This window comes from Coffea arabica, chromosome 7c (assembly GCF_036785885.1).
Source record: "Coffea arabica cultivar ET-39 chromosome 7c, Coffea Arabica ET-39 HiFi, whole genome shotgun sequence".
Taxonomy (NCBI): Eukaryota; Viridiplantae; Streptophyta; class Magnoliopsida; order Gentianales; family Rubiaceae; genus Coffea; species Coffea arabica.
The window spans coordinates 17632381-17651134 of record NC_092322.1 but is presented as its reverse complement, the minus strand read 5'-3'; the positions used below and the strand labels follow the sequence as shown (position 1 = coordinate 17651134).

The following is an 18754-nucleotide window of genomic DNA, read 5'->3' as shown; positions in this document are numbered from 1 at the left end:
ACAAATTTTTTTTTCTGGACAGGATTGTAGTATTTTACTTTTGATTATAAGGATAAAAGGAAAACTTCAAACATTGTTGATTTTTTAGAGTATAAACTAAGAAATAATACCTTAATATTGAAAAAATGGCTCACAAAAGACTTGCATTGAAACTGAAAATGAGCTTATGTTATTCATTCTGACAAACAATTCTTTAAAAAATCTCAACAAAACTACTTGATAACATAATCTCCTACTCAGCAAATCTTAACTAAAATATTTGTTAACAAATTAACACAATCTTTGGTTAATAAATATCATAATAACAAGATTTATTTAACTACTAACTAAATTATTCTAATGCTAAATAGAATCTAATAAAATCTATAGGATGATTGGCATATCTTAACACTTCTCCTCGCCACTTTTGTTGCAGATTTTGAATTGCAATCTTTGGACCTTATTTCGGACAAGACTTTTGTAAGAAACTTTACTCTAATAATTAGCCTTGCAATGAATTTATTCTTTTGCCCTTTTATGGAAGCCGATGATTTCTTTGATGTATCTAAATATACTTCTCATAAGTTCAAAGTGGAGCACCCGTCTACGATATTTTAACCTATATAAAAAGTATAAAATTCTACATGTCTATTCATAAAATTTGTCATAACCATCAAAACCTATAGACTAAAAAATAGCAACATTATGATCTTGATAAATATAAGTAATCAATTTGTTACCGCTTGAATTATCCACTATAACAAATATGGTCAGTTGCAGCACTTTTGATGAGGCACATAGTGATTCTGCCCCAAATCAGCAGCGCAACTCCAATTTCGCCCAGATTTCACCATATATTGGGTTTATTTTGGTGAGGTTGTGGCACATTAGTAAATGTTGACAATTAGATGGCTGAAATCACGTCATTTTTTAAAGCAAAAAGCAAAAAAGACGCACCCAAAAATTTGTACCCTTTATTTTTTATTTTTTTCTTACCATATATTGAAAACTCCTTGATCAATTGTATCATTATATATCAAAAGGTCTTTATTTGAGAAAATATTCCCATTCGTTTCCGTCTTCCCCAAATCTAAGAAGTTTCCTCTTTTTCTCTCTACCATCCAAAAACCTAATCTATGAATTACTACTATTTTGAATTCAATTCCTCTCTTAACAACTCAATGCCTTTGTTATGAATTTCCTATCATCAACCCTAATCTATGCATATCTACAACACTAATCTCTCTATCTCTCTATCAAAAATTAGAATTTATTGGTTGATTGCTTGTTGAATGATTACTAATCATTGTGCAGATTGATTTAAAAGCATGTTTCATTCAATAGCAAGAAATTGTTTGGATTTAATTGACGAGAAGAGTAGAAGTAGTTGTAGTATCATTCTCACATTTCTTCGAAAGACGATGCCGTCTTCTATAGGAACGCATGCACCATTTCCTTCTTTCGTTCTTCATTCAAGTCCCGAAATGAACACTATCTTCTGAACTACCTCTGAGGTAATATTTGGATTTTGACTACTTATGTGAACTTAGATTCAAGTGATAAGTTACTGGTTTGGAATTGTTTAATTATTTAGTTCACGACAAAGCTGGATTAATTTTGGTCCTTTTTTAATCTTTGATTTTCTTTTCTATTGTTTTAGCTCCATCTTTTGATTTATAAACTGAGTGAAACAAAATTTGTCTTAAAATTTTGTCTACTGTTTTTGGGTTCGAAGAATTTTCTCTTTCGCCTTTTGTCTTCCATCTCTCGTTTACTTTGTTTGGCTATGAGTATTTACATAGGGTCTATGTAGTTTAATAGTATCCAAAATCTGACAATAGTGTGCAAGTTTTTGTCTAGGATCATATTAAGAGATTAGAGGCCTATGTAATAGCGCATTTAGACAATTGTCTTTGCAATCCTAATTTTTTTTCACTTGGTAATATGTTTGTGTTTCTCCTACCCAGGTTAATATGTGAAATGGCTTTTATTAGACTACTTATCCCCAAATAAGCCATGTATATGCAAAATATGAACAGAAGTCTGGTATATGTAATGAATAACTTTTCTTTAGATGGTTTAACAAAGTTCTTGAAGTTTCATATCATGAAAATCATTTTGATTTTATCTTTGCTTTGTAGGTTCAAAGAATTCGGATGTGTAAGATAAGGATTTCTTTGATCTATTTTGATCCTAATTCAAGGTAATTTTCTTTGAGAATTTCATTAGATATCCATCTCCTCCATTCCAGAAATTGATTTGTCTCTTGCATACTTATTTATGAATTTCAGATATTTGGGAATGACTTACGACATTAAAATATTTATCCTGATCTAATACTCATCTCACCTTAGTATTGCCATTCTAATACCATCTACAAAAGATATATATTTAGTCTAATATTTTTTTTAATGTTACTATTACTTTTCTTGTATTGTAAGAGCTATGACTTGCTATAGAGTTTTGATATTATGCTCTTTCACAATTTCATACTTTACTGTTGCCTTGTGGTGTTTCTGCATCTAGAATTCAAGGCCCATTTCTTTTTTGCCTGTTTTTACTTAGTTGTGTCAAGGACTGCACTTTGTTAGTCAAGCTAGTTGGGCTAGATTTGCATGTTGTGGAATTTATTGGCTTTGCAGTGACCTGACCAAAAAGTTGATATTGATTTAGTTGTGTCCACCTAATAAAGGCATCATTTTCTATTAAAATGGAACTTGAGGTACCTAACAAATTTTGATTTACATGTTGGAGCCTAATTTAGTTGTTAAGATTTAAAAGTGGAATAATTGACTTCCTAGATAGAACGATATGTTAAAAGTGTAAGCGCTTGTTGATGGCATTGGATTTTTATCTACAGCAATCTAAATGGATTATTTTTCTCAAACAAATAAAAAGGCATAAATCTATTTCTATGATTAAAGAGCATAGAAAGAAAATCTATTTACACATGTAGGACCTGCAAGTTGACGATATAAGATGGCATTTTTAGCATTTAGCAATGTGCATTTGATAATTGTTTCAATTTTAAGCAAGAGCACTTGGAAACTAATAAAAAATCTCAAAATGAAATTACAACAAGATTAACCGCTTATTTTCTGTTGTTATTGTCTCGTTAGTTTGGTATATTATGTTCTAGACTTAAGTTCAGTATCTTAAGAATGATTTTCCTAATTTACTATTGAAATTTTGTTAGAAGTGTTTACATTTATGCTTTTATATCATTTCCCGAATGCTAATTTATGTTTATCATGGATTTATATGGCATTATGTTGCTTGTTTTCTAACTCGTGGAGATATGGTTATAGTCTTCAACCTCAAGTGGAGATACAGTGTGAGGACGTGCAAATTTCTTATATTTTTCTTAAAAATTCCCTTTTATTTGAGAAATATTACTTTATAATAACCTTACTACTCAATCACCCCACAATAAGTGTAAATGAACATGGAATTCAGAGTTTTCCCTTTTGTTTTCAAGATAGTGCGAATTAGGGTTTTTACGCCTATCCGTAATATGACTATCCGGTACGGAGTGTGGATCAAATTTGGTGATTAAGAGTGAGTTTTAGATGATATTAAGTATGTGATTAGAAGTGATAATAATAAGTTAGTGAATTATAAGTTAAAACCCTAGTATACGCGATTTAAGAAAAATCGGCCCCGAACCGACGGGTATCGCTCACTACCGATTGAACCCCTCACTTGACTACCACTTTCCTACCATTACATATCCTTGATATTATTGCAAAATATCTCCCTCATCCTCAGTTCTCTTGGCCAAAAATGTTGACCCAAAAATATAAGGAAAAGAAAAAAAAATTGAGATGGATTTTGGTGGCGACAAGTGGCGGCCATCCATGGATTCTTGCCTAACTAATTTTCCTCCATATTTATTATCACAAAACACACAATTTCTCCTCATTTTCTTCCTACCAGCCGTGAGCAAGAGAGAGAAAGAGAAAGAGAAAATAACTTCAATTCATCTTGAGTTTGAGCCATTTGAGTGGAAAAAACAAGATTCTAAATTGATTAAATTCTTCTTTGAGCACTTGGAAAACTTGATGTGCAAGAGGTTTATAAGAGGAGGTGGTGGATAACTTTTATAAGCGTCTTTGAAAGGTATATGGGCTGACCATCACATTTATTTCCCTTAGTCTTGTCTAAGTTGAGTAGTGACTTGTAATCTTGCTTGTGATGCTTAATTCATGTGATGTTGGATGATTGTAGTGATGAATTTTGAGTTAGGATTTTGAATGGTTCACTTGAAATTTCTATTATTTGGATGGTATATGGTATAGCAAGCTTGTATAAGAGGTTGTGGTAGTGATTTAAGCAAGAAATGAAGAGATTTCCCTTTGAAACCCCAAATTTCAGATTTTAGTTTTTCACTTCCCCTGTTCTGACTGGTTCGGTTTGACTAGGTTGGAGGCCGAATTAGACTTAGTATAAAACATGAAAATTGTAGAGAATGATGTTTTATAGCTATCTGTTAAATTTCAGCTCAATCCAAGTACTATAGCATGTAAAAAGATAAAAATACCCCTGACCGCCGTAGGTAGAACTTGAGGGACAGTTTTGACATTTCACCAATCTGACCGCGTCTGTTCACTCTGATGCGTACTGACTTAACATTGGGCCAAAACACAAAAGTTGTCTTAGTTTTCCAACGCCCCTGAAAACGCCTCAATCGAACTTTGGTAGCTTGAGTTATTGTCGTTTAACCATAGTGCGGTTAGCTAACCTGTTTGTGAGATTCTGGCTTTGTACATTGAAATTTTGACCTAGCTACACTACGAACTGGACTGAGTGATATTCATCAAAGTTGTTGGCCTTTGTTTTAACTTTGAAATAGTATAAATTGCACACCAATCTGATAAGCGTAATCTCAATTGTGTCAGTTACGCAAAACAACGTCAAATCTGTCTTTTGTTTCTTGACTCAAACTTCATTTCCGCACATGTTCCTAGTTTGGTTTGGTACTTGTATGACTTTGAGCCTATTGAATGACTATTGAAGTGAGATTATTTTGCGTGTGACTTTGAAACTGATTGAGAAAATGAATAAAGTCATAAATTGCTGAAAAATAGGTAAATATAAAGAGCGTGCTGTCCAAATTTACGCTTGAGGACTAGGTAGAAAAACTTGCGACTTGAGTAAGGCTTGAGAGCGAATACCACTTGAACCATCTAGGATATTCACGTTTTTTTTTATCGAGATATATAAGTTAGAATTTAGCCGAACTTGTACCCTTGGGAAATGAAATAATGACTACTAAAAAAATGTTTTCCTCGTTCTTTCAACTCAAATGGTATTTTCAAGTATAATTGCTATAAAATGTCCCAATTTGAAAAGCGAGCAAGTGTTTCATGAATATTCTCCAAACTAATTTCAATTACTTGATTCTTATTGAACGAAACGTTTAAGTTTCGAACTTTAGTTGCTTTTCAAAGTTCTTAAACAAAGTTTTATCGCAGATTTGGACTCCAAACCCGGAGTACAACCCAGACGGGATCACTGAAGCACTACATTTTAGTGAGTGCTTCAAAATATCTAATTGAACTTGACATTTGTGTCCTATATTTGACCAATGTGATTATATGATATATCTATAAGTGAATTGATGGGGTAAGGGTGTATTTTATCGCACTTGTCCTAATGTGATTTGTTCTCGTTCATCGATTGCAATTGAATTGCTATACATGCTTATGAATTGTATCTATGAATTGTATTTTGTCTGAAATTTCGGAAACCCTATGCCTAGTTAGTCGAGTCGAGCCGGTAAGGGTCTGATCGATTAGATAACGAACCCTGGGTAGTTAGTAATGTCGAGTGGAGTTATATCTTCTTGACTAATCGGTATACTCGAGTATTACCACCAGTGTTTATTATGGAGTTCGGGCCCTGTAAGGGGTTTGATCGGTGGACGGAGATTGGAGTTAAGTGGTATTCTACTGGACTAGTCTCTTACTTGAAAGTTGACGGAGTATCAATTACAAATTGATCAAACTATGATGGAGCCGATGTATGAGCAACTGTATGTGAAATGCAAAAAAATTTCGTGTTTAGCTATATGACATGTTGTTACTCATTTCTTGACTTGTTTTGCTCGCTATTTCGCCATTATGCCACTGTTATTTTATTTGATGGACAATTTGATATTTGAAACTTTACTGAGTTTTAGCTCACTCCTTTAATTTTATTTTCCTTACAGGGGTACGAACGAGGCATGAGACTTGTACAGACTAGTTTAGACTAGTTGTTTTGACTTTTGATTTGTACTCGCGCTATCATTCGCTTAGGATGCTTTGTACTTGGATTGTATGTACTTTGAAGTACTTGGATGTATGGAGGCTTTGTGTCTGGATTTGTGCATCAATGTATATTATAAGTTTGAATTGCGATGTTATTTCTAGTCTATGGATGTATGCGTGAGATACGAGTGAGTGAATCCTGACAAGAGTCGGGCAGGCGGTTCGCCAAACCCTTTGGTGCACCTTAGGGGGAGGTGAGGTCGTCACATACAGTTTGTCCTTACTATTTTATTCTCTGACATGCTTGTTCTGACAGTATGTGCATCAGGAAAAAAGTCGTGATGTATTTGAGAGGCTTCTTATTGATTCAGATTGGGCAATTAACAATCTGAACTGGTTATGGCTGTCCTGCTTATCCTTTTTTTAGTAGGTATAATTTGTAGTTCTTATTTTATCACTTGCATATCATGATTATGTGGTTTATACACCAGTACTTGTCTTATTTGACTTACTGAACTGGTGACTACAAAACTAACAAGCATTCCAAACTTGATCAATCAAATATTCAACAAAAAAGATCGAAAAAATGTCAAATAATAGAACAGATATTGACAGTTCAGATTTTTGAACAATTTTTCTGTATTATTTCTTTATCTTGCAACAAGCAAAGAGGTTAAAAAGAGTTAAATGGAAGCTAACTTGTAGTTCGTCTTATAGCTGTAATAGATTTATGGATTGAATGCTTATGTTCCATTGTCCGGAAATCCATGGGTTGCTAAGATAAGAAGTTTCTACTGATTGCATTATTTCCTCTCATCTGTTATCTTAACCATCTGCATTATCTGACTTCTTATAACGTTACCTAAATTATCTTTTTTGCTAATGTACTTCATTAATTTAACTTGCAGATTGAGAAACTTATTGCAAGAGATTGATATGTGAGGATATTTTTGAGAGATATAATTGCGGAAGCCAACCACACTTTTGAAGCCAAGCATTTGAAATAGATGAATTTTTTGTATTGGAAGTGAATTTTTAAAATCCATGCTATTTTTTCTTTTTCATTTTTTTAATGTGATGTGATGAAATTTGTGACGTTGACTTGTGATGAGATAATGTATGATATTTTATTGTTAATGTATCATAAAAGTTTAATTTTGTGGAATAACTTAAAATGCCCCATATGTCAACCAAATTGCTCAAAATGAAATAATAACCAAAGAAAGGACAACTATTGTACCATGATCTGATAGCCTTCAAGTATTTTAAAATGTAAACTCAACTTCATTTATTATTCATCGAGATGGAAGGTTAGGATCTACAATCCAAAAAGTAAAAGTAATAGTTTTACATAAAGAATACATGCAAATTGCATGTGCATTGTCTCCTTGGCATGGACAACTAAAAAAGAATCTCAAGGGATGATTAAATTTGTGGTGATTGATCAAAATCTCATTAAGGCAACAACTAAATGAGCAAACCAAAATAACCAGTGTTACTCTTTATGTAGGTGGCATCATCTGAATACTAATCCAATAACTTGAAAAAACTTGAACAATCTTGTCCTCAAATATAGGCAAAATCAAGTAATTATTACTTTGTCAAGATTACAAATTCAGCATTTCTTTCATCTGGTTAATCCATTGCATGCATGGTCATTGTGCTTTTTAATCTTTTTAAAGGCTGTTGAAGTCAAGAAGGTTCACTTAGGCTAAAGACAGTGTTGCATTTGAAGTACAAATGGAAGGCAAAAGAAAGGCCATTGATGATACTGGCGGTGATAATGGCGATGGAGGAGGAGCTAGTGGCTATGGTGGTAACACTAGGGGTATCGGTCCATTACCGAGGAGACTAACAATAAGGTCAACTACACCTCCTTTTCTGACGAAGACATTCGACGTGGTTGAAGATCCAGAAACTAACTCCATCATATCTTGGAGTCCAAACAGTACAAGTTTCACAATTTCGGACAAAAAACAAGTTCACTGCAGAGCTCCTTCCCAAGAACTTTAGGCATGACAATCTCTCAAGCTTTGTTTTTCAGCTCAACAATTACGTGAGTACATCATGTTAATTCATCTTTATGTTGTTTAAACACTTCACCATTAATTGGACAAGTAACATAAATTTAATCTCTTTACTAAGTTTGATGCTCAATGCGGTAGTCTTAATATGTCAAAGTACAACATTGTCTTGCTTATTACCTAACAGCAATTTTGATAGTGAAACTCTATTTGGAATTCATAATATAATTGACTTAACGATTTTACATTTGTTTATTTGAAAAGTTCATCATTTTCTTTTTGAAAATGTTATAGGGGTTCAAAAGGTCTTGCAAAACCTTTTATCAAAAGGTCTTTGGCTAGTAAAGGATTTTTTTGTAGTACAAAAAAAATGTCGCAAATATATTTGCAGTAGAACATACCGTCACAGAAAGTGTCGCTAATATTTGTTGCACAATGTCAACTTTTGTTGTTTTATTTTGTAATGGCTACTTTTGTGGTGCATTACCTTCACAATTGTGCTGCAAATACTCTTTTGCGGCGATTTTAGGACTTTTTGCGATACCTTTGTGGTGTTGCCAAAATCCAATTTTCTTGTTGTGATCAATGATCTCCTACTGAATTTTTTCGAGATCTGAATTCTTGATTTCATCATATTCCACTTCAAGATTGTAAAAATGTGATCAATTCATAGTAAAATTTTTTCCTTCCATTTTAATTAAGAATAGCTTACTCTCAATTAAATTATAAGTAAAACAAGCATTATTCTTGTGAAAATAGCATTCAAAATTGCTACATGAATATTGGGTTTGGATCTTTGTTTAATTGCAACTCTGTGGCTTCTAATTTGTGTATCTATCGACTCTTCAAATGATGCTGAAACATAACCTGTCTCCATCACATCCCATAAGTCATTGACTATCAAATAAGCCCAAAATTTGGTGGCCCAAATTTGGTAAGTTTCACTACTAAAAGTTGAAACATTTGATAAAAAGTTTTCTCCTATCATGTTTTTAAAGTTATAAATGATCCTTACCCAATATACTTACTCTAAAAAAATTATTCAGGCCTTAAAACATAGGCTTTTGATACCACTTTATCGGTTTTTCAAGGCATAATTGAAAAAACAACACTCTTAATATTGAAAAAATGGCTCACAAAAGACTTATATTGAAGTTGAAAATGATCTTGTATTATTTATTCATCAACTTACTATTTATAATGATTATATGAAACAAATTAACATTATTCTAATTAATAATTCTCTAAAAAATCTCAACAAAACTATTTGATAACTCCTATTCAGCAAATCTTAACTAAAATATTTGTCAACAAACTAACACATTCTTTTGTTAACAAATATCCTAACAACAAAACTTATTTAATTATTAACTAAATTATTTTTATACTAAACACAATCTAATAAATTTTGTAGAAAAAGTTGGCATATCTCAACAAAAATTACAATACTCCTCCTCAAACTTATATACTAAGATCCGCAAAAATTAATAGTGATTTGCGATAAGATGTAATAAAATAAAAATCCTAATAAATGATACTATAGAAGGTTTTCAAATAAGCTTTAATTATATATTCCCTTATCTATAAATTTAATTATGATTTAAGAGCCAATAGCAACTAGCAAGTTATTATCAATCTTCATGAAACCATGTTTTTTAAACTCAATTGGTCCGACAATTCAACCAATTAGATGTTGAACTAGTCATATGGTCGAGCTAAGTTATTAATCTGATTGGATTCAATAACTCGACACTCTGTAGTTCAACTCAATTGAACTGAAAATTTGATTGATTTTGAGTAATCCAATTTGGATCGATGGATTATTGAACTCTTCAAGAAAAAGATGTTGCTAAGTTGAGGCATATGATCTTCAAAATCTAAAAATAAACTCCAATGATTTTAGTGGTAGATGTGGTCTAATTATGTGTCATTTCTTTTGTCCTTCATATTCTTTTTTTTTTAACTCCCATTTCAAATATGCATTTACAGCTTTTATTAAAACTCATTACACATTATATCTTTATTATTGGAATTAGAAAATAGATTATCCAAATAATATATTATTACAATTTATTCTCATGATAAGGATTATTTCTAATAAAATTTAATAAGATGTAGCAATAAATTTAACGAGTTGCAATTTTACACTTGACTAATTAAGTTTATCTTGTGGCAGCTCTCACAATAAATTAATTATTTCCTAACTCATTGAAAATAAAATAAATTGATTGCGACATATGAACTCATCTTTGTACCATATATCTTGTATTAAAAATTGTGACATACTCGTTAATGTCTCTACCACAGCTCTTGTATTAAAAATTGTTAAATACTATATTTAATTATGCTATAATGACTCACCAATTGAATCACACTACCATGCATTGAACTAATTAGGAGACATAAATTGCACAACAACGTGGTGGAATTGAAGACAAGCATGCCCAATTTAATGAATTCATAACAATGAATCGCAAACGGAGGGTGACAAATTAATGCACTTACATTACTTCAAAGGTCAGGAAAGTTTGGAGAACTTTAAATGGAATGAAAATGTATATAATAGGAATCTAGAAAGCTGAAAAAGGTCTGCATTCCTATTCAACAGAAAAATCAGTTTCGTATATAATAGGAACCTAAACAATAGGAATATTAGCAAGTATGGTTGTTATGGCACATATTATCTGACTGAACTAATCCAACAATGGTACATACTATCTGACTAAACTAATCCAATAATAGCTAAATTTTGAACTTGAAATGCCAAGGATACATTTTTATCGATTTCCATTTGATTGAAAATGAAAACAACACAACGAACACATGACTGCGGAATGAAGATCAACATATCACCATCCTGAATACAGTGATCAGCAATAGAATTTTTCAATTTTGATTAAAATTTTGTTCAGTCATCCCAATGGTGTAGCTTTTGTTTCCACTTTTAAGAACAAATGGTTGGAATTCGTTTCTTGTGTAGTTTTGGATCTCTGCAAACTCTAGGACTTTGTACACATAAATGAAATTTAGAGTGATCATCAACTTAAATAGCATAATTGGTTTGCAAAGGATCTTAGTTCAAGAGTATGCACCATTACATATTTGTATTGTAATATATAAATTTGACAAAAACAGGTAAATGCTGAATGAATTTTTAAATGATCTGATGCAACCTACAATTCATTAGTCTACTATGTTATCTGCCAAAAAAAAGGAAGAATTTTAGTAACATACACATCACTAAATACAATAAATTGGCAAGAGAAGGATAACTTCGTTTAAGACCAATAGCGATTGGAGAGCATCGATAGGGGAAGTGTTCCAGGCATTATAATTAAATGTTAAGTAGTGCAAAAAGGCAAGTTATCATAGCTGAGATTTCCTATGTTTCGTACAAAAATAATGCTATATTCACTAAAGAGTTTGTCATTACAATATAATTTTCATCCTATTTAAAGCACTTATTTTTTATTCTTATTTTCCAATTAACTGTTTTATAGTATGTGGTAATGATCTGGCTATCTCTAAAACTATGAGTTTGTTTGGATTGAGTATTATTTCCCTAATTTTATTTACTTACATCATCATTACAATTTCCAATACACCTTTTTATCTTCCCAATTACCGTTTTATCTCACATACATCACGTTACAAAAAGTGTTACAGTAAAAATATCCCAAATAACTTACAATCCAAACAAACCCTATGTGACTCACAAATTGAAACAAGTGTCTCCTGTAAACAAATAATTTGCTTTAATATAACTCTAAAACATAGTAAATTAGTGATTGACAGCAACTTATCATGTGTTTTTTTTTTACTTGTACAATGCAATTGCAATGCAATCTATAGTACCATGACCTTCCTTCTATTTCGATGCAAGTGGGATTATTAGTATGTCTTTTGATATATGAGAACAAAGATCATCAGTTAAGATTCTAAGAAATAAAATACATGTGAAGGTGATAAAAAGAGAAAATTTATCTGCTTCTACAAAAGCACCATTACTAATGGTGATGATATTCTGCAGCAACTTTTTAACGGAGGCAACAGAATTCAATGATAGTTCACAAATGCATTTCAACACCATTGAATAGTATCTCATGAATTCTCTGCTTGCATAATATGTGGCTTTATTCTTATTTGAATTATAGGATATTGCAGCATGAACTCACTTGTAGTCAAATGTATACTTAAAGAATCTAATCTTACTATTTTGTTGAATTGTTTTTTTATTTTTTTAAAAGAATTTTTGGGTTTAAACATCACAAGTATGATATATTTAAGACATTATAGGTAAAAAAAATACAATATAAATATAGATCAGGAGCACAAAAGAAGGCTAAACAAATAGCTCTATAGTTCACGCATTAAGAAATAAAATAATATTAATAGGAGAAAACTAATGACTGATCTGAGAGGATAATTTTTGCCCATTCTTGTAGTTGATTGGTCAAGTGACAAACTCACTAAAAGAACTGATACTCCAATTATAAATATTTGTGTAATAGACTACTAAAATACAGAAGAAAAAAAGGAACTGAAGAACTCTTGGTTAAAAGTGATAAAAAATTACTGAAGAATAGATATAATTATTAATAAAAGAATTAAATTAATAGTTTTAAATAAATGCTAAAGTTTTTCCATAGATGAATTTAATAGGAAGAATGACAATTGGTGAATATCCTAAATGTTGGTTGAAATCACAAAATGAATGAATCAATTACTCAAGAGTTGGTTGTATTCTATTTATGATGGTTGGTGTATTTCATTAAAAAGGTCAAGCATAAGGGTATATGACACAAGTCTGAATCTGGTTATAGTGCTTCTTAATTAGCATTTGGATTCAAAATTAGTAAACTGAAATGGATATAAAATGCCTGAGTTTACAAATAAATAAAAACAAGTAATTTGGATATCATGTATTGATTAGTTATTTAATGATGTCTTTAAGCTAACTATTTAACCATGATATCAATAGTCATTTAACATGGAATACATATACATGTTGTAAATCAAACTTATATTTTAAACTTATATATGGATTTGCGGCAAGCATATTAGCAAACAAAAAGATAGTGCTTGCCTTGACAATAATTACTATATATTCATCAACATAAACTCATAGCTAAACAATTCAAATAAGTTTGAGGCCCTATTTGATAACCTAGTTTAACACTTAAATTTAATGGATTCAAATCTTAACATATTCAAATCGATTGATAATGAAAATTTAAACATCTGAATTAATTAAGTGGTATTGAATTTCTTAAGCAAAACTTGTTCTCAAAATTAAGTGATAAGCTATTTACTTATCACTGAATGTAATATGCATTCAAATGTATTAAATTTAATACTTAACAATTCGATAATTTAATGGATTCAGACTTCTGATTTCAAACTTCAGTTTTATCAAATGCATCCTGAGTGTTCATGCAATTAGAAATAGATATTTATATTCTATGCCTTGATTACTAACCTTACTAACACTTTGCTCTTGTGTACCAACAAATTTCTATACTTTAAATAGGATATTATTTACACAAAATATATCTACTTACATTATATACATATTTTTGCAGTATAATATATTTGTCAAAATTTTAAAAAATAATAAAAAGTTTCCAGCAACTTTAGGATAATTTTTTGAAAAAAAATCATTGTAATACTTTTTTGATGTGATGTATGTAATAAAAATGATGAAAAGTGCTTTATTTTTATAATTCTAAAAAGTCCAGGGAACCAAAAATAATGTCGTTCATGAGCTACGACTTCAACAAACATCTATGCAAGAAAAAATAGCAGATACTTAAAAAGAAAAGAAAAACTTACCATCAGCTACTATTCATTCTTCTTTATTCGCATAGCTACCCTTAAAACAAAAGGCAAATGGCTTCAAAAGGCCCAAAAAAATAAAAAGGAAACCTAAAAAAATCACAAAATAATAGCATCAAAAGTATAATAATTTCCTCTTAGGTAAGAATGATAAGGAAAATTCACAAATTTACTAAAGATGAAACTCCAACAAATAATAGAAAATGATTATTGGATATAGGAATAAGCCCACAAGTTGGCCAATCAAGTGTTTGTTCAAACGCTAATATGAACTAAATCCATCAGAGGTCATACGCTCTTTAAAGGCAACGCTAACGGCACCACACAAAATATATAGTGAAATGCATACTACTCCAGTTTTCCACTCGACTTCCTCCCCCAAGGACAAGGACAAGGACCTACACTCAAGCGCTATTTCAAATTTCAATTGCTCCCATTAGTCCATTTACACTATATCAGTTACTATCATAATTCATAACTGGTTGTACTAACTTAAGATTGTTTATGAAAGTTACCATGGTTGGAACTCTAGGGTTTGCAAGATGGTAGAGCTATGGTGGCTACTTGACAGCCAAAACCCATCTCAGAAAGACCGCCCCCTTTAAGGAAGACATTTGCGGATATACTGGTGTTCACCGTGAAACCAATGCTGGATGTAGGAACTCTTGGTTCATACTAAGGGGAACTAGTTTTGGTCCTAAACCGTGATGACTTCTCCAAGTTCGCAGCCCCCTTTAGCAACATTCTTGTTGGACGATTCGTTTATTGCAAAACTTCGATGGAGATTATTAGTAAGTTCTTTATTTTTCTAAGGCTCAAAGGTGATTGTTCGATTGGTTTCTTGGACTCCAACCATGCCTTGATTCGTCCTACTCTTGAAGAGAATTACACATGGCTTTTTGTCAAACGTACTTGTTTTGTTCAAAACTCATCGATGATGGTGTCTCAGTGGATATTAGACTTCAAAGTTAATCAAGAATCGTCTATTGCCGCTAAATGGGTTATCCTACCTGGCCTATCTCTTTCTTTCTTTGATAAAAATTTGCTACATAAGTTGGGTTCTCTATTAAGAAGACCTTTACAAATTGATTCCGTTATGTCTAGCTTGAAACGGCCTTTGTTGGCGTGAGTTTTAGTGGAAGTCGATGGTGGTTTAAACCACCAATCCGCCGCCTCTAGATTGGAGATAAAAATTTCGGCCACTGACAAAAGATAGACTACGAGAATTGGCTCTCCTATTGTGCTTACTGTGAACGTATTGGACACTCGAATGAAGAATGCTTCAAGAAAAATCCATCTCTAAAACCTGTTTAGCGTGACGACAACCCCCATGCTCCCAAGTCTGTCAAACAAATTTACATTCAAAAAATAGATAAATGGAAAACAGTGTTAGAGGATCGGAAGTAGCTGGTAGATGGTGTGAGATTAAGCGATGGATTCAATGATTTTGATCGTGTTCAGGTTGCTATGGCCGATCAACAACATTTGACTGATCTGAAAGTACACCCAATCTCTAGGAAAATTGCCATAGACTGCCTTAAGGGTAAGAGGTCTCGGGAGAATGAATATTCGATATTGCAGCCATCAAGGGAAGAAAAGTATCAGGCTATGGTTGAGGTGGCAATTGTTCCACTCAAGCTACAGAGCCGAACGTGATGGGGACTTTCGACCACCACGGTGTGCCGTCAACTTGAGAAGCAAGTGGTGCAGACACCCACATTTTGAGCTAGACCTTCAGCACCTGAAAGTGGCCAAGCAAGTGGCGAGGACTTTCGAGTCGGATTTAGAAGATGTTTTGGCCACTTCAAATTACTTTTCAATTCTTGAGCAGCATGCCCGATGAGATAGAAACATTGAGAAATAAGGCTTTGGTTCACACAAGTTGTTCAATAGGTTTTTCTCCATGACAAACCAAGCAATTAGTAATTAGGAGGAGGAATTCAACGGATAATTTTCAAGAGCAATCTAGTATGAAGTAGCCGTTGCACCAGTTCAAGGAAATTTTGAACGTAAAGGTGAGAGACTCTAAGTTATTATAGTATATCTACACTCAGGAGCTATGTTAGATTCAAAAAATGTGGAGCTATTGACCAATTTAGCAAAAAATCTGGTAGACCAGTCAACTATAGCAAAAAGTTGCACCGCTTCTTCTTTCAAACTATGAACCTCCTCTCTTTTAATGATTAGTCCGCTTCAAATGTTGGTGTGAAATGTGAGGAGAATTTCTTGTCAGGATTCTCAATGCTATCTTTACACCTTGTGTTTCTGTTATACTATCCGTTTGCTAATTTTAGTCGAACTGATGACGGATGCTTCTCAAATAGAGACCATACGTTATATGCTAAAGTTTTTTTTCGTTCTTTCCTTCTTTGACAGTAAAATTTGGGTGTTTTGGTTTGACGAATTTGACATTAATTTTAGAGAGGTAGGGGATCAACTGATTCACATGCGAGTCTAAGCGTTTCACTCTTATGACTTTAGTTTATTAGTAGTATATGTCAAGTGCACTAGAGTTGGTAGGCGAGGGCTCTGGGAAGCTCTAGAAGAAGTCAATGTTCGAACTCACTTTGGTTAGTTGTTAGAGACTTCAATGTTATTTCAAGTACTGGTAAATGGTTAGGGGAAGCTCCACCAAGTATTTGCAACATGGAAGAATTTAATGAGACCATGTATAATTATGGCTTGAGTTTCGTTGATTTTGATGGACAACCATACATGTGGACTAATGGACACTTATGGCAACGTCTCGATCATGTGTTAGTGAACAATGTTTGGGGTAATTTATTTTGTGTTACTAAGGTTTCTCATTTAATGAGAGGGCGCTCCGACCATGCCCCCTTGCTGGTGAGATGTGGAAGTCTGCAATTTCAAGAAAAAGCTTTTAAATTCTTGAATGTATGGTGCGATCATTCAGAGTTTCGTAAGGTGGTGAAGAATATATAGGAGTGTCCAGTAAAGACCCAAGGGATAGAAATATTCTTTTGTAAGTTGATGAGAATTAAAGCCAAACTGAATGGGTGGAACTCAGGCTCGTTTGGCAATATTTCCCATCGGGTGCTAGTCGCTGAGCAGGTGCTTCAACAATGTGAAAAGGAATATGATCATGGCTACATCTTCCAAGCTAAGATTCGGTTGGAGAAGGCCAAAGCTGGCCATTCAAGAGTTTCGGCTCTCAAATATGAATTCTAGTATCAGAAATCTAGAATTAAGTGGATACAATCAGGGGATACTAACACTAAGTTTTTCCATGCTTCAGTTAAACAATATCGTAATGTTAACCTTATTTCTCGAATTTGTGACAAATTATAAGGATGGTTAGAAGAAAATTCTTTTATCCAATAGTCGGCTATTTGATACTATTTTAATATTTTCTCAGCTGACCGAGAGGGTAGAGCGGTCCCTCATTTAGATTTTGTATTGCCTAAATTGGAGGTGGATGACAATAAAACCTTGAAACACCTGCCGTTTTCGTAGGAGATAAAAAAGGTGGTTCTAACAATATCCAGGGACAATGCACACGATCCTGAAAGGTTCGGGGTTGGATTTTACTAATCATGTTAGGATATTATTCGTGATGATTTAGTGGCTGTAGTTCAAGAATTTTTTAAGGGTGTACAGTAGCCTAGGGGTTTTACTAGCCCTTCTATTGTACTCATTCCCAAGGTTAGTTGTGCTTCAAAATGGTGAGAGTTCAGACCAATCAATTTGTGTAATATTAGTTCGAAAATTATTTCGAAAGTTCTTACTAATTGACTGAATCGCCAGCTCACGAAATTAATTGTGTCATGGCAGTCGAGATTTGTCCCTGGACGCAATATATGTGACAACATAATGCTTGCATAGGAGCTTACTTTAGACTTGGATAAACGTTTGGCAGATCCTAACTTGATCCTGAAGTTAGACATAGAGAAGGCGTACGATCGGGTAGAGTGGAGCTTTCTCATATTTATGTTGCGGCAGTTTGGTTTCTAAGAGTAGAATGTTGTTCTGCTTATCCGTTCATTGGCTAACTCTTGATTTTTTGTTTTGATCAATGGAGTTCCATCAGAAATTTTTAAGTCTGCTCGAGGAGTTCGACAAGGAGACTCTTTGTTTCCGGCATTATTCTTATTAGTGGCGAACTTCTTGGAGCGCGACATTTATCACTTATACTTGCAAAATGATCATAGATTTTATGCTAATGCAGGTTGTAGGGCTCCATACTTGATTTTTACAGATGATATCCTAGTTTTTGCACAGTACTCGAAGGACTATTTGGATGTTTTGGATGCCTTCTTTAAAATGTATGAAGCATATTTGAGACAAAAAATAAATATTTCAAAGAGTTCGTTCTTGATCTCGAATCGAGTTTCAGATGCACAAGTGCTACTAGTCTCAAATAAATTTGGTTTTCATCAATAGTCTTTCGCTTTCACTAATTTGGGAGCTCCCATTACCCGTGGAAGAATTATGTGTTTTTTGTTCAATGGTATTATTACCAAAATGAGAGCACATTTGCAACATTGGAATTCAAAATTACTCTCGGCCAAAGGAAAGATTATTTTATTAGGCATATTTTCTCATTCATTCTTATGTTCTTGCTCCAGGTCTGAAACCTCCTAAAGCTGTGTTTGTCAAGATAGGTAGGATATGCAATAGTTTGTTATGGGACTAGAATTCTGATAA

The 18754-nt window shown here is 32.9% G+C and overlaps 1 long non-coding RNA gene across 1 annotated transcript; it reads left to right on the top strand.

The window, feature by feature from the left end:
• The first annotated feature begins 1028 nt into the window (after window positions 1–1028).
• On the top strand, window positions 1029–6385 carry LOC140010795 (uncharacterized). Its single transcript, XR_011817941.1, has 2 exons — window positions 1029–2182; window positions 6191–6385. It is a non-coding gene; the product is annotated as an uncharacterized lncRNA (long non-coding RNA).
• Window positions 6386–18754: the final 12369 nt, after the last annotated feature.